Here is a 13,134-nt window from a genome sequence, read left to right on the forward strand (position 1 = left end):
GAACAGACAGAGTGAGGGGTCGGGGGTTGAGAGAGGGAACAGACAGACTGAGGGGTCTGGGGGTGAGAGAGGGAACAGACAGACTGAGGGGTCTGGGGGTGAGAGAGGGTCTCCCACACCGTTTCCTCTCGTGCTATGATAGTCTGCTCGGTACCTGTGCCTTACAGCGTCTGTTTAAACAAAAACCAAGGACAAGATAACTTTCTAAAGTCACAGCATCATCACATTAGTTCTTATTTAACTTGCTCATCTTGTTTTCTTTATTTTTCTGCTTTGTATCAGTATCTGTGCCTGAGTGCCATGTACCATAAGCAGCAACTTATAAACCTTTCACTGTCCTCTCATCAATACATGTGACAATACAGGTAATTCACTTCAAGAACTCCAAGTCCCTGTCCCTGTCAATTTTCATATTCCTCAACACTCTTGCATCTTCAAAGGAACCAAATGAGCAAGCTGCAATTTTTAGCCACTTGATAAATTAGCCTTTTGGTAATAGCTGTAATAAGAACCCAAAGTTGCATTTGGAATATGTTTAGTAGAATCAGAATCCATACAGTGTGGAAGCAGGCCATTTTGCCCATCAAGTCCACACCAACACTCTGATCAGCAGCCCACCCAGACCCACAACCCTGCATTCCCCCTGGCTAACCCACCCAGCCTACACATCCCTGAACACTAGGGACAATTTAGCATGGCTAATTCACCTAACCTGCACTGTGGGACTGTGGGAGGAAACCGGAGCACCCGGAGGAAACCCATGCAGACACGGGGAGAACGTGCAAACTCCACACAGAGGCTGGAATTGAACCTGGAACCCTGGCTCTGTGAAGCTGTAGTGCTAACCACTGAGCTACCGTGCCACCCTAACAATCAAACGCTGGTCTCTGCTGGGAAAAAGGACGTGAAGAAAGCTCAGGACTAGCAAAGGACTAGCAATCCAGGGCCTGAAGCTACTAGTCTGAGGGTGTAGGTTCAAATCTCACCGATGACTATTGTCAATTCTTATAAAAATTCATCCGGTTCATCAATGACCTTGCTAGAGAGGGAAACCTGCCTTCCTTACCCGGTCTGGCTTACACTCCATACCCATGGTGATGTGATTGAATCTTGGACTGCCCTTTCTGACTGATTATAGCCCACATCCCATAAATGAATAAAACGTAATGATGGCACAGGGATCGGGGGCAAGTGATGGGGTGGTGCCTTAAATTATTAACCCTCTTGCTGAAGGCACTGGGCTCAGTCCATATGCAGTGGCTGCTCAATCCTGGTGTCAGTATCAGCCCTCAGCTCACTGGTCTTTCTCAAGCTGGTGCCCTGGCTCCACATGGAGTGTTGCTGCCACCTAGCAGTCACTGTTGGCCTAGCAATGAGAAGGTCAGGTCATACATTGTCCAAACTCAGGAGCAAGCCCCAGTTCACAAGAGGCGTGGCGTCACAGTTTACCCCACAAGTCGTTAATCAGGGTGAGCAGGTTTCTGTTGGTGTGGACAGGGCTAATTTTGTCCATAGTGCAGCAACCTGGGACAACTTGAAGTTAAAAAATGGCTGTCATGAAACATAGGTAGACACGAAGGGTTACACCGGAAACGTTGACTTCTCCACCTTCAGATGCTGCCTGGCTTTGCCGTGTTCCTCCAGGCTCCTGCTTGTCCACCTTGGATTTCAGCATCTCCAGTTTTTTTTGTCATAGAATATAGAACATTACAGTGCAGTACAGGCCCTTCGGCCCTCGATGTTGTGCTACTCTAAGAACAAACTAATCTACATATCCTACATTTTACTATCATCCATGTGCCTATCCAAGAGTAGTTTAAATGTCCCTAATGTATCTAACTCTACTACCACTGCTGGAAGTGCATTCCACACTCTCTGTGTAAAGAACCTACCTCTGATATCTCCCCTAAACCTTCCTCCAATCACCTTCACATTATGCTCCCTCATGATAGCCATTTCCACCCTGGGGAAAAGTCTCTGGCTATTCCCTCTACCTATGGCTCTCATCATCTTGGACACCTCTATCAAGTCACCTCTCATCCTTCGCTCCAATCAGAAAAGCCCTAGCTCTTTCAACCTTTCTTCATCAGACATGCCCTCCAGTCCAGGCAGCGTCCTGGTAAATCTGGGCTGCTTTTGTTTTACAGATAATGACAATTACTGGATTACGATGGAAAATAGGATTTTCAAAACCGCAGAAAGTTTACAAGGGCACTGAGGGTCATTGAATGCAGCAGGATGGGTTATAGCAACAACAACAATGTGTTGGAGAAATTCAGCAGGTCTGGCCGCATCTGTAGAGAGAGACAAAACAGAGTTAATGTTTCAAATCTGATGACTTCTGTTCAGAACCAGGCTGGGTCAGTACGGTGTTCACACAGGCATATGGAATACCTGTCTTTATAAGGCACCGCGTTGAACAGATGAGCAATGAGGTTATGATGGAGATGTACATAACGTTAGTAAAGGTCACAACTGGAGTACTGCGTGCACTTCCGGTCACCCACATTGTAGGAAGAATGTGATTGCACTACAGAGGGTGCTGAGGAGAATCACCAGGATGTTGACTTAGTTGGGGAGACTGGCTACGCTGGGCTTGATTTCCTTAGAGCAGAGAGGGCTGGGGTGGGGGCGATCTGATGGAGGCATTCAAAGTTCTGAGATTCATAGGCAGGGTAGGTAGTCTAGATACCCCTTAGTAAAGGGGTCAGTAACCAACGGGCACAGTTTATGGTAAGGAAGAGGAGGTTTGTGAGGAAGGGTTTTTTTTCACCCAGAGGGCTGCTGGGTAATTGGGGCTTTATATCTGGCTGGTTGCTTTACCCGAAACACTACTTAGGTAGTGTCATCCATCCATCCTCCTTCTCTAACCAAAAAAAACCGGTCTGTGCACCGGATTGATAAAGTGACTAGCCTGCTTTTTCCCCTCTCTTTTAGTTTTTAGTAAGCTCATTGGGAATTTAGAATAGTGGGAATGGAGGTTAGGGCAGTTGAGTGTTCCTCTTGCAGAATGTGGAAGGTAAGGGTCACCACTAGTGTCCCTGCTGACTACATCTGCTGGAAATGCAGCCAGCTCCAGCTCCTCGAAAACCACGTTAGGGAACTGGAGCTGGATGAACTTCGGATCATTCGGGAGGCAGAGGGGGTTATTGAGAGAGGTTACAGGGAGGTAGTCACATCTCAGGTACAAGAAAAAGGCAAATGGGTTACAGTCAGGGGATGGAAAGGGAACCGCAGGCAGTGCAGGGATCCCCTGTGGCCGTTCCCCTCAATAACCAGTGTACTGTTTTGGATACTGCTGGGGGGGGATCTTACCAGGATAAGCAATGGGGCACAGGGCCCTGGCACAGAGTCTGTCCCTGCTGCTCAGAAGGGAAGGGGTAAGAGGAGCAGAGCATCAGTCATTGGGGACTCCATAGTTAGGGGGACAGATAGGAGGTACTGTGGGAATGAGAAACACTCATGTTTGGTGTGTTGCCTCCCAGGTGCCAGGGTTCGTGACGTCTCTGATGGTGTTTTCAGACTCCTTGAGGGGGACGGAGACCAGCCCCAAGTCATGGTCCACACAGGCACCAACGACATTGGGAGGAAGAGAGATGGGGATTTATGGCAGAAATTCAGGGAGCGAGGGTGGAAGCTTACAGCTAGGACAAACAGAGTTGTTATCTCTGGTTTGTTACCCGTGCCACATGCTAGCGAGGCAAGGAACAAGGAGAGAGAGGAGTTCAACGTGGCTACAGGAATGGTGCCGGAGGGAGGGTTATGGATTCCTGGATAATTGGAGCTATTTCTGGGGAAGGTGGGATCTCTACACACAGGATGGTCTTCACCTGAATCAGAGGGGTACCAATATCCTGGGGGGAAGATTTGCTAATACTCTTCGGGGAGTTTAAACTAATGTAGCAGGGGGAGGGGAACCTGAATTGTAGTTTGAGTATACGGGAGGATTGAGAGTAGTGAGGTCAGAACTAACATTTCAAGATCGCAAGAAATTGAAGTGTGTCTACTTCAACACCAGGAGCATCCGGAATAAGGTGGGCGAACTTGCAGCATGGGTCAGTACCTGGGACTTCGATGTTGTGGCCATTTCGGAGACATGGATAGAGCAGAGGCAGGTTCCAGGATTTAGATGTTTCAGTAAGAACAGAGAAGGTGGTAAAAAAGGGGGAGGTGTGGCATTGTTAGTTAAGGACAGTATTACAGCTGCAGCAAGGTCGTTTGAGGACTCATCTACTGAGCTAGTGTGGGCTGAGGTTAGAAACAGGAAAGGAGAGGTTACCCTGTTGGGAGTTTTCTATAGGCCTCTAAATAGTTCCAGAGATGTAGAGGAAATGATAGCAAACATAATTCTGGATAAAAGCGATAGTAACAGGGTAGTTGTTATGGGGGACTTTAACTTCCCCAATATTGACTAGGAATACTACAGTTCAAGTACTTCACATGGGTCGGTTTTTGTCCAGTGTGTGCAGGAGGGTTTCCTGACACAGTATGTAGACAGGCCAACAAGGGGCAAGGCCACATTGGGTTTGGTACTGGGTAATGAACCCGGCCAGGTGTTAGACTTGGAGATTGGTGAGCACATTGGTGATAGTGACCCATAATTCTGTTCTGTTTACTTTAGCGATGGAAAGGGATGCGAATATACCAGAGGACAAGAGCTACAGCTGAGGGAAAGGCAATTACGGTGCGATTAGACAAGACTTAGGATGGGGAAGGAAACTGCAGGGGATGGACAGAGTTGAAATGTGGAACTTATTCAAGGAGCAGTTACTGTGTGTCCTTGATAAGTATGTACCTGTCAGGCAGGGAGGAAGTTGTCGAGCGAGGGAGCTGTGGTTTACTAAGGAAGTTGAATCTCTTGTCAAGAGGAAGAAGAAGACTTATGTTAGGATGAGATGTGAAGGTTCAGGGCGATTGAGTGTTACAAGTTAGCCAGGAAAGACCTAAAGAGAGAGCTAAGACGAGTGAGATGGGGACATGAGAAGTTATTGACAGATAGGATCAGGGAGAACCCTAAGGCTTTCTATAGATGTATAAAGGATAAAAGATTGATGAGAGTAAGATTAGGGCCAATCAGGAACAGTAGTGGGAAGTTGTGTATGGAGTCCGGGGAGGTAGTGGAAGTGCAAAATGAATATATTTCATCAGTATTCACACTAGAAAAGGACAATGTTGTCGAGGAGAATGAAGTGATACAGGCTACTAGACTAGATGTGATTGAGGTTCACAGGAGGAGGTGTTAGAAATTTTGGAAAGTGTGAAAATAGATAAATCCCCTGGGTCTGATGGGATTTATCCTAGGATACTCTAGGCAGCCAGGGAGTAGATTACAAAGCCTTTGGCTTTGATCTTTATGTCATCATTACCTACAGGAATAGTGCCAGAGGACTGGAGGATAGGAAATGTTGTCCCCTTGTTCAAGAAGGGGAGTAGAGATAACCCTGGTAATTATAGACCAGTGAGCCTTCCTTCAGTTGTGGGTGAAGTGTTGGAAAAGGTTACAAGAGATAGGATTTATAATCATCTAGAAAGGAATAAGTTGATTAGGGATAGTCAACACAGTTTTGTGAAGGGTAGGTCGTGCCTCACAAACCTTCTTGAGTTCTTTGAGAAGGTGACCAAACAGGTAGGTGAGGGTAAAGTGGTTGATGTGGTGTATATGGATTTCAGCAAGGTGTTTGATAAGGTTCCTCACCGTAGGCTATTGTACAAAATATGGAGGCATGGGATTGAGGGTGATTTAGCAGTTTGGATTAGAAATCGGCTTGCTGAAAGAAGACAGAGGGTGGTGGTTGATGGGAAATGTCCATCCTGGAGTTCAGTTACTAGTGGTGTACCGCAAGGATCTGTTTTGGGGCCACTGCTGTTTGTCATTTTATAAATGACCTGGATATGGGCGTAGAAGGATCGGTTAGTAAATTTGCAGATGACACTACGGTCGGTAGAGTTGTGGATAGTGCTGAAGGATGTTGTAGGTTACAGAGCAACATCGATAAGCTGCAGAGCTGGGCTGAAAGGTGGCAAATGGAGTTTAATGCTGAAAAGTGTGAGGTGATTTACTTTGGAAGGGGTAATGGGAATAAGGAATACTGGGCTAATGGTAAGATTCTTGGTAGTGTAGATGAACAGAGAGATCTCTATGTCCATGTATATAGATCCCTCAAACTTGCCACCCAGGTTGATAGGGTTGTTAAGAAGGCAGACGGTGTGTTAGCTTTTCTTGGTAAAGGGATTGAGTTTTGGTGCCATAACATCATGCTGCAGCTGTACAAGACTCTGTTGCAGCCGCATTTGAAATATTGCGTTCAGTTCTGGTCATCGCATTAGAGAAAGAAGGTGGAAGCTTTGGAAAGGGTTCAGAGGAGATTTACTAGGATGTTGCCTGGTGTGGAGGGAAGGTCTTACAAGGAAAGGTTGAGGGGCTTGAGGCTGTTTTCGTTAGAGAGAAGAAGGTTGAGAGGTGACTTGATTGAGACATATAAAATAATCAGAGGCTTAGATAGGGTGGACAGTGGGAGCCTTTTTCCTCGGATGGTGATGCCTAGTGTGAGGGGGCATAGCTTTAAATTGAGGGGTGACAGATATAGGACAGGTGTCAGAGGTAGTTTCTTTACTCAGAGAGTAGTAGGGGCCTGGAACGGCCTGCCTGAAACAGTTGTAGACTAGGAGAAGGTGAGGACTGCAGATGCTGGAGATCAGAGTCGAGAGTGTGGTGCTGGAAAAGCACAGCAGGTCAGGCAGCATCCGAGGAGCAGGAGAATCAACATGCTGGGCAGGAGCCCTTCATCAGGAATGAGGCTGGGAGCCTCAAGGGTAGGGAGATAAATGGGAGGAGGGGTGGGGCTGGGGGGAAGGTCGCTGAGAGTGCAATATGTCGTTTACTGTATCTGTTGCTCCTGATGTGGTCCACTCTACATTGGAGAGATTGGACGCGTTCTCACAGAGCGCCTCAGAGAACATCTCGGGGACACCCACACGAACCAACCCCACTGCCCCGTGGCTGAACATTTCAACTCCCCCTCCCATTCTGCCGAGGACATGCAGGTCCTGGGCCTCCTCCACCATCACTCCCTCACCACCCGACGCCTGGAGGAAGAACGCCTCATCTTCGGAGGGTCGGTGTGGACTTGTTGGGCTGAAGGGCTGAAGGGAACCTAATCTCTAAGCTAATCTCTCTAATCTTCCGCCTCGGGGCCCTCCAACCTCAGGGCATCAATGTGGATTTCACCAGCTACCTTATTCCCCCCCCCCCCTCCCCACTTTACCCCAGTTCCAGCTTGGCACTGCCCTTATGACCTGTCCTACCTGTTAATCTTCCTTCCCATCTATCCACTCCACCCTCCTGTCTAACCTGTCACCTTTACCCCCACCTCCATCCACCTACTACGCTCTCACCTCCCTTCCCTCCAGCCCCACCCTCCTCCCATTTATCTCTCCACCCCCCGAGGCTCCCAGCCTCATTCCTGACGAAGGGCTTTTGCCCAAAATGTCGACTCTCCTGCTCCTCGGATGCTGCCTGACCAGGTGCGCTTTTCCAGCCCCACACTCTCTTGATAGTAGTAGACTCGCCAACTTTACCAGCATTTAAATAGTCATTGGATAGGCATATGGACGAGAATGGAATAGTGTAGGTTAGATGGGCTTCAGTTGGTTTCACAGGTCGGCACAACATTGAGGGCCGAAGGGCCTGTATTGTGCTGGAATGTTCTATGTTCTAGGGTGATGTGTACCTGGAACTCGCTGTCTAAAGGGGTGGTAGAGACAGAAACCCTCCAAATATTGATGAAATATTCAAAGTGATCACTTGAAACAGGCTAGAGGCTAAGTGCCGCCAAATTAGATGTTTGATGACTACCGCAGACATGATGGGCTGGTGTAAAATCTCTAAGATTCAGTAAATAAGGTTGAAATCAACAAACAGCTGTACTTCAAATGTCAAATAAACTGGAAACTTCTGGAGAAACTCAGCAGCTATGGCAGCATCTGTGGAGAGAGAAACAGAGATAATGTTTCCAGTCTGGAATAACGTCTTCAGAATTTAAACTTGCTTCCACCATCAAACAGGAAAATGAAATCAGCGCCTACTTGACTGTTGACCACATATGTGGTTTCTTCGACCTCTAACCCTGTTCTAGCTGGTTAGCTCAGTTGGCTGGATGGCTGGTTACCATAAAGGTCACTCCTTCTCAACCTCTGCCCTCACTTGAGGTGTGGTAGCCCTCAGGTTAGATTCTCAAAGCTGAGAGTGGCCCAGTGAGACTATGGTGACTTTATCTTTACACTGTGAGTCCCAAGGCCTCAGATTCTATCTACTACCTGATCCCTTTGCTCGCTGGCCACTTGGTGTGCAGCACCTTCCCAGCTCCCTCACATTCCCAGAATCCCTCGTTGTTTCTCCCAATCCCTTAGATGAGTCCTCATCTTCGTTTCTCCTTGCTGCTACCTGCTGCTGTTGTGGAAGAATCACTCAAAGTTCTGTCAAAAAAAAAATTACCAGGAGACGCAGAAAATCCTTCACGAAATTAAACTTTAATCTTGCAAAATCAAAGCTGTGAGAGCCAGCGAAATGTCTTTCCTGGCTCCCCACAATTTCTTTGCTCTCCTCGAGTTTATACAATTTGTTGGTCCCGCGGTTATCGGAGAACATTAGCGTAGCCAATCATGCCGGCTTGCTTTATCTGTTTAAACTAATCAGCGTCTGCCACACTGGTTCCCTCCATCATCCATAACCTACCACATCATCACCTTCAGCATTAGCTCATCTCCCAGTGATTTAACCAACCTATCACAATGCACTACCATTATCTGTTACTGGAGCCTTGTAACATCATCCTGGGCATACACTGCAACACCAAGTTATTGACCTGACTACCATAATAACTTCCATACTGCAGAAAAGACCAGGGAGCAAAGGGAGCAGTGAGCGGTGATGGGGTCAAACCAGAAGTGTCGTGTTTTCTTTAACGTCTCTGTCCACTTCACTGCAGGCAGTTACCTGGCCAGTCACCATCCACAATATGCACCAGCTTTGCACCCATGCAGGAAATGCTCCCTGTGTGTTCCATCACAACCTAAACACAGCTTCTGACTAATGCTAGTATTCAATTGTTAACTGATATTTCTAACAAATCTCGCCAAGACATCCAAGTTGAATTTGGTCTTTGAGTGTTCCATTCTTCCTTATAATTGTCTTAAAATAATCTGTCATGTTACCTCATATGACGTTTTCCAGGGTTACGCAAATGCTAAACTGGGTAAAATCATTGCCCTGAGGTTGAGTGCGATTTAATTTGCCTTTATTAGTTAACGCAATATGGTTAGAAGTTAGGACGTCATATTGTAACTGTATCAGACACTGTTTAGGCTACTTTAGAAATACTGCATTCAATTCCAGTCTCCCTGCTACAGGAAGGATGTTGTGAAACCTGAAAGCGTTCAGCAAAGATTGACAAGGAGAGTTGGAGGGTTTGAACTACAGGGAGAGGCTGAATAGGCTGGGGCTGTTTTCCCTGGAGCCGTCAGAAGCTGAGGGGTGACAGAGGTTTGTAAAATCATCAGGGGCATGGATAGGGTGAATAGTCAAGGTCTTTTACCCAGGGTGGAGGCGTTCAAAACTAGAGGGCATAGGTTTAGGGTGAGAGGGGAAAGGTATAAAAGGGGCAAAATCTGCAGCCCACACATTCTTCTGAAAAGTAAACTTGCTTGACCATTCTACACACAGACACATTCCATTCCCAATAGGTCCTAGGGTGCAACTCAAACCAGGGGCTATCAGGCCTTGCACTGCACCACCATGACCCCTTACCTTAGAGACACAAAATCATCGAGTCATCCAACACCGAAACAGACCTTTCGGCCCAACCAGCCCATGTTGACCATAATCCCAAACCAAGCTGGTCCCACCTGCCTGCGTTTGGCCCAAATCCTTCCAAACCTTTCCTATTCATGTGCTTATCTAAGAGAAAGTGAGGACAGCAGATGCTGGAGATCAGAGTCGAAGAGTGTGGAAAAGCACAGCAGGTCAGGCAGCATCCGAGGAGCAGGAGAATCGACGTTTCAGGCAGGAGCTCTTCATCAGGAATGAGGCCACGTACTTACCTAAACTTATCTACTTACATAAATACTCATCGAAATGTGCTTAGCTAAATGCATTTTAAATGTTGAAACTATTCCCAAATCCACCACTCATTCTACTCATGAACCACTCTGTGTAAAAAAGTTGTCTCTTATGTCCTTTCTCTCCTCTTGTCTCAAAAATGTGCCCCGAATCTTGAAATCCAGTGAAAGGGGTCCTGAAGAAGGGCTCATGCCCGAAACGTCGATTCTCCTGTTCCCTGGATGCTGCCTGACCTGATGCGCTTTTCCAGCAACACATTTTCAGCTCTGATCTCCAGCATCTGCGGTCCTCACTTTCTCCTAGAAGACTTTAACCGACTGCGAATCCTCTTACAAGCATGCCTTCCTTGAAGAAGCTCTCTTCCTGCCTCTACAAGGATTTCAGTGAGTCCCTCTCTCACTGCACACCCCAGGTCATCTCCTCTGCCCAGAAGCTCTTTAGTTCAAATGTCCCTCCACCAAGTCCCTCCTCCCAACCTTTTATCTCAGCCCGCTTGGCACACTTTCCTCATTCCTGAAGAAGGGCTCATGCCTGAAACGTCGATTCTCCTGTTCCTTGGATGCTGCCTGACCTGCTGCGCTTTTCCAGCAACACATTTTCAGCATGCAATATAAATGGGCATGATATTTGGTGTCTGCTATTGACATAACATTGGTTAGCACACAGTATTTCTATGGAAATCTACTTTGTGTTCATTATTTGAGTCATTTTGAATTGTTTCTCTACGGGATAATGTTTTGAATTTTGAGGTATTCTTTGGGACACATCTCAAGTGTAGAGATTACGGACATCCCAGGGAGAGATTTGCAACCTAACAATAAGCTTTTTCCAGAAAAAAACGAGGATAAGGCATTCAAAATATTCTGCTCATTTGGTAACAAATAGCAATATCAGATGATCCCTATCTCCCCTCCATTCTCCAGGTTCCCTCACGAGATGCAGTTAGAAAATTTGAGTCAATATTGCTCCTGTTGCTATGAGCTGCCTCTGTAAGGCAGGAAACTGAAATGTCGATGATAATTCTGTGTCACTGCTGCATTCTTTTGAACAGAGATAGATAGGTCAGCTATAGGTTTCCTGAATGTCATGTAGAATATATATCTGATTATGTGCTTTAATAAACCCCGACTATTCACTTTGAAGACTTTTCCTTATGAGGTTAGGTGTTGCGACGACATGCTGAGGTGACACAGGATGTTGGTAAAGGCTATCTGGGAATATTGTGTGCAGTTCAGGTCACCCTGTTATAGAAAGGAGAGGGTTCAGAAAAGATTTACCAGGATATTGCCAGGTAAAGAGTGTGTGGCTCATTGGTCTAGGGGTATGATTCTCACATGGGTGGCACGGTGGCTCAGTGGTTAGTACTACTGCCTCACAGCACCAGGGACCTGGGTTTGATTCCCACCTCGGGCGACTGTCTGTGTGGAGTCTGCACATTCTCCCTGAGTCTGTCTGGGGTTTCCTCCGGGTGCTCTGGTTTCTTCCCACAGTCCAAAGATGTGCAGGTTAGGTGAATTAGCCATGCGAAATTGCCCACAGTGTACAGGAATGTGTAGGCTAGGTGCATTAGTCAGGGGTAAATATAGGATAGTAGGGGAATGGGTCTGGGTGGCTTATGCTTTAGAGGGTCGGTGTGGACTTGTTGGGCTGAATGGCCTGTTTCCACGTTGTAGGGATTCTATGATCTAAAGAGGCTTTGAGTTATAAGGTGAGGCTGGATAGGCTAGGACCCCTTTCAGGAGAAAGTGAGGACTGCAGATGCTGGCGATCAGAGCTGAAAATGTGTTGCTGGAAAAGCGCAGGCTCATGCCTGAAACGTCGATTCTCCTGCTCCTTGGATGCTGCCTGACCTGCTGCGCTTTTCCAGCAACACATTTTCAGCTCTGATCTCCAGCATCTGCAGTCCCCACTTTCTCCATTTATATTGCATCCAAAGATGTGTCCTCTCTTCCTGTGTTTTTTATAAATGGCGCAATTTTTTCACCTTCATAAACTATGAAACCAACAGACGTTTGTTACCACCAGATCTTTGATGCGGGTAGGAGGGTTGGTGCTGGCGGTGGGATCACTGCCATCTTCTATTTTCTTGGTTAACTGTCTCCTACCACTTTTAGTTTTATTGCTCAGCACGTAGCTCTTGCACTGGAATTGAATTTTGTTAAGCAGGTCAAAATTGAAAGACGAGCCAAATCAAAGATTTTCTTGCGTGAAAGAGAATTAAGTTTTATCAGCTACCATCCCCAAAATTAATAAAATACAGCTCAACCATACTCACTAATGCAGGTAAGAAGCTCACTGAGGAGAGTGGGGGTAGAGATGGGGTGGGAGGGGGTCGGATACACACAGGAAGGTAAACAGTTGGGTGGATTTGTTTAACTAGTGTTTAGCAGTGGCACCATTTCCAGATCCTGAGTTCCTAAAGAGCAGTGATTTATCAAAGTTGCACTTTCACCATCGTTGAAATTGAGGAAGAGAGAAGAGCTTTCAGTATCGTTGCTGCTCTCAGTCCAGGCTGTGTTCTCTCTCCTTTTGCTTGAAGATTGCTTTTGATGTACCAGCCCTTTGTGGGCACTGGGGTCCGTGTCACTGTTTCATTTCCAAGTTGGATGCGACGTTTTATTTCTCGTTGTGAGCCAGGTGTCTTGTGAGTGGGGGTAAAATAAGAGATGCAAGTTTCTGGAGGCCACCTGGGGCTTCTTGAAGAAAATGGATTTTGGATTAGTGGTGCTGGAAGAGCACAGCTGTTCAGGCAGCATCCGAGGAGCAGCAAAATCGCCACTGCAGGAATTGCAAAACCTGCGCCCACACCTCCTCCCTCACCTCCATCCAAGGCCCTAAAGGAGCCTTCCACATCCAAAGTTTTACCTGCACGTCCACCAATATCATTTATTGTATCCGTTGCTCCCGATGCGGTCTCCTCTACATTGGGGAGACTGGACGCCTCCTAGCAGAGCGCTTTAGGGAACATCTCCGGGACCCGCACCAATCAACCACACACCGCCCCGTGGCCCAACATT

Source organism: Chiloscyllium plagiosum, chromosome 24, assembly GCF_004010195.1.
Source record: "Chiloscyllium plagiosum isolate BGI_BamShark_2017 chromosome 24, ASM401019v2, whole genome shotgun sequence".
Classification (NCBI taxonomy): Eukaryota; Metazoa; Chordata; class Chondrichthyes; order Orectolobiformes; family Hemiscylliidae; genus Chiloscyllium; species Chiloscyllium plagiosum.